The sequence below is a fragment of the Marmota flaviventris genome, chromosome 3 (genome assembly GCF_047511675.1).
Source record: "Marmota flaviventris isolate mMarFla1 chromosome 3, mMarFla1.hap1, whole genome shotgun sequence".
NCBI lineage: Eukaryota > Metazoa > Chordata > Mammalia > Rodentia > Sciuridae > Marmota > Marmota flaviventris.
The window spans coordinates 99,035,771-99,040,389 of record NC_092500.1 but is presented as its reverse complement, the minus strand read 5'-3'; positions in this window follow the sequence as shown (position 1 = coordinate 99,040,389).

The window sequence follows — 4,619 nt, the reverse complement described above, 5'->3', positions numbered from 1 at the left end:
AAAAAAATGGAATCGGGCTGGGGATGTGGCTCAAGCGGTAGTGCGCCCGCCTGGCATGCGTGCGGCCCAGGTTCGATCTTCAGCACCACATACAAACAAAGATGTTGTGTCCACCAAAAACTAAAAAATAAACACTAAAATTCTCTCTCTCTCTCAAAAAAAAAAAAAAAAAAATGTGTATAGGACTTACTGAAAAATGATACTGAAAGAAATAAAAGATCTGAATAAGTGACTAGCCAGTACTATTGTGGTATTTTTTTCATGGATTGGACAACTGTCAACTCTCTCCAAATTGATCATAAATTTATTAACACATTTCCTTCAAAGTGATGGGAAGTTTTGTACCAACAGAACATAATACTAAACCCAGCAAGGCTTACACAAGTATGGACAGTTCTAGTTGAGCAAAGGCAAAGAAGCAATAAAAACAACTAAGTAGTTTCAAAAAATGGTGCTGGAACAATTGGACATCCATAGGTTAAAAAAAAAAAAAAAATGGAAGCACAACCTAAATTTCATTGTTACAAAAATTATCTCAGGAATACAAAAGAAAATCTCTAAGACCTAGACTACATAAACAGTTGCTAGCCATGATACCAAAAACAATCCACAAAAGAAAAAAGGATCACTAAATTAGACTTCAATAAAACCAAAAACTTGCTGTGGTCAAAAGGATGGGGACAAGCTGCCAATGTAGAGAAAAATATTTACACATATTTAACAAAGGACTCCATCCAGAATACATGAAGAACTCTCTAATAATAAAAACAATAAAAAGCTAAACTGAAAAATTGATAAAAGATATGAACAGACATCTCACCAGATGTCAAACAAGTACATGAAAATATGTTCAACACCACTAGCCATTGGGGAAATGAAAATTAAATAAGTATCATCACAGAATTGAGTTAAAATGTACAAAATTTAAAGTGACAATGTCAAATGCTAATAGGAATGTGAAGCAACTGTGTCTCTCATACATTGCTGTTGTGAATGTAAAAAAATACACCTGCTATGTTTTCTAGCACTGTCATAACAAACAAAATGCCACATACTGGGTGGCTTAAACAATAGAAATTTATTTCTCAATTCTAGAGGCTGGAAGTCCAAGATCAAGGATTTGGCAGGTTTGGTTTCTTGAGGCTCCTCCCCCTGGCCTGCCAATGGTTGCCCACTTGCTCTCTATGCAGGATGTTTCTTCTTAAAAGGACACCAATCATATTGGATTAGGCACTACCCTCATGGCCTAATTTTTACTTGATCACCTCCTAGAAATCCCTATTTCCAAAAATAGTTATATTCTGAGGTACTGAGGACTGTGGGTCAGGACTCCCAACACATGAATTTTGTGGGGGACACAATTTAGCTCCTAAAAGACACTCTAGAAAATAATTTAGGAATTTCTCAGAGTGATACACATATACATGAATTATTCCTAATGTTTCTGTTGCTCAAGAAATCCTGTTCTTGGAGGGTGGGGAGAAATGCTGAGAGTGATAATGGCCAAAATATATTTTCACATTATGTGCATGTATGAATATATAACAACAAATCCCATCCTTAGGTACAATTAGAATGCATCAATAAAAAATGTAGAAAGCAGGGGGAAAACATTAAAAATGCTATTCTTAACTGATGAGAAGTGCCTAGTCCAGGAATTCGCACAAGAGTTGCCTAGAACCCTATGTGAGACTTCATGACTTAGATCAATGCATGAAAGGATGACACTAAGGTAATAAAAGTGGTGATTTCTAGACTTTTATATCACATGCTTCCACTCAACATCCTTTTTGATACAATACTGTCCTATGGAGGTACAAGGAGCAATCTGCTAACTAAGCTCCCTGTGTCATGGGACCAGCATGGATCTCAGTCCCATTATAGCCTCCCATCTATTATTCTGAAAATCTGGGTAGTTCTGGAACTAGCTTATCAGATAAAATAAAATGCTTTCACAAAGCCTTTTGGGGAAATCACAAAGCTGATCACTGTTATTGACAAGATCATCTAATTTTCAGACTTATATAACAGCACATATTTCTAATGAGTTTATTAAACATGTATGCTATAGTACACACATTTCTCTGAGGGCAAGAGATTTTTATTTTCCCTTTCAACTGAAACCAACTGCTAGTTCTCAGAAGCTTGAACATGTCAGCTACTTGTTCAAAAATCCCAAGCAAAAATTAACCTTTATTTATCCTAAATACCACTGAGAGCAAAAGAACTTTCAATAATGGTTTCTTTACAATAAACCTAACAACTCCTACATTACCATTACAATTGAGATCCCTGGGGCATAAAAGCACCCAGCATCATTCTTAGCACATGGTTGGTTTTTCAGTTATGTGGTGTTACTAATAGGTATTGTGACACCAAAAATAAGCATAACTTGCTGGCTTTAAAACACCAACCATAGTGAAGTATGACAGGTTTCTAGTTGATGTCTGGCTATGCTTCCACACAGGTGGTCTGTATTTATTTACTGTAGACCCATGATTACTTACATCACATTCAATTTGTGTTTAAGAATTAGACTGGTATTTACTGTCAAAGCTTAGATTCTTTTGCCCAAACTCATCACATTGTTTCATTTTCTATAGAAACAGAATAGCTCTAACACTGAAATGGATGGAAGTGTGAGGGTGTTAGAATAATATAAAGTTTTCAATTGCAATTTTAAAACCTTCAATATTCAATAATAGATTAGCACAATAATTAAGAGCAGTATAACAAAATATTATATAGCAAGTACAAATGAGAACTATACACATGCTAACAACAGAAAATATGTTTGGTGAGAAAACACAGTGTGCCAGGAAGTTGTATGGTACATTTATATTTTAAATACTCTATACTAAAACTGCTTTAAAATGAGCAGAAACAGAAGAGAAATTTAGAAAAATGATGTATCACACACAACTATTGTATGGACTTTGAAAATAGATATCTAATGATTGTTTTTAAGTCAAGGTAAGCACAATTTAACTCATCTCCTTTTCCAAAATTTGCAGTAGTTTGCAAACTGACACACATAAAGACTCACATACATGGGGTAGCTAAACTAAGTTTAAGAAACAGATTAACTGGTTGCCTTGAGGGAACTGAACTCAGAGGATATATTTTTCTCACAGAATACATTTCTATACCTTTGTGTTTTTTGCCTAGTGTGTACTACCAGTTTCCTTTTTGGAATATTTCTTTTTAAACTTGGAAGGTAACACATGGTTCTTGAACAATACAATTCACCTGCTGCCATTTCTCAAACTATGCTCACTCTGCCTGGAGTGTTCTTTGTTCCAGATAATACAAAAAAGGCAAATTTACCAATTTACTCCTCAGCTCAGAAACCCATTTATATTACAGAGAATACCCCTAACCTAAATAAACAAATCCAATATTATACCATTCTATCCCCATCACCAGGTTTCATTTTTCTTACTAGTACATACTGGCATCTGACATTAAATTCCAACTTTCCTTATGTTCTCAAAGCACTGGTCAACTACGGCTCAACATGTGGCTAAGGAGCAAAGAATCTGAAGGTATAATACGCAAGTCTGAGAAGTAACCACATAGTCTGACACACACTGTAATGATTCTCAACCTAAAGCACTGCCCCCGAGGGGGCAGAAATTTGTGCAATTGAAAAGAGCCCCCACTATTCTCTGAAAGATACATACATATTGGCCCTCTATCAACAGGTTCTGGGACCTAAAGATTCAATCAATCGTGGGTCAGAAGTAATTTTCTTTTCTTGCGATCATCTAAACAATAGTGTAACATCTATTTACATACTATCTACAATGTCTTAGGTATTATAAGCAATCTAGTTATAACTAAAAGTATATAGGTGTCCTGGAACCACTTCCAAGCATATATCTAAAATCGGCTACATACAGATACAATACAGCAGTTTGGTGCTATAAACCTCAGATTGAAAATTCAAGAAGTTAGATCCAACTATAAACAATTATTAAGTAGGGGCTGGTGATGTGGCTCAAGCGGTAATACGCTCGCCTGGCATGCGCGGGGCCGCTGGGTTCGATCCTCAGCACCACATAAAATAAAATAAAAAATAAAGATGTTGTGTCTGCCCAAAACTGAAAAATATTTAAAAATTCTCTTAAAAAAAAAAATTAAGTGTATCTGAAGCTGTTAACACAAAGGCCATCAAACTGCCTCAATGAAGATTACTCATGAGATACAGAGCCAGATAAGATAGTGCATGCCTATAATAACAGGAACTGAGGAGGCTGAGGCAGGAGGCTCAAGTTTGAGGCCAACTCAGCAACTTATTGAGACCCTGTCTCAAATAAATAAGGCTAGGGATGTGCCCCTGGGTTCAATCTCTAGTATCCCCCCCCCCACAAAAAAAAAAAAAAAATGATTCATGCCTACTACCCAACTTGAACATGAACTTGCCAATTCTCAGCTGTACATTTCAAAAGAAATCTAATTTTCTATGATCTCAAACTCATAACTAAAATTTATTAAATAGCACTAATTCACCTATAGTGGCTTTGAATTTGCTATTATTAACCAAGTTAGGTGAATGAAGAAGGGGAGAAGGAGAGGAAAACATACTGACATAGGAAAATATACTCCAGTTACACATC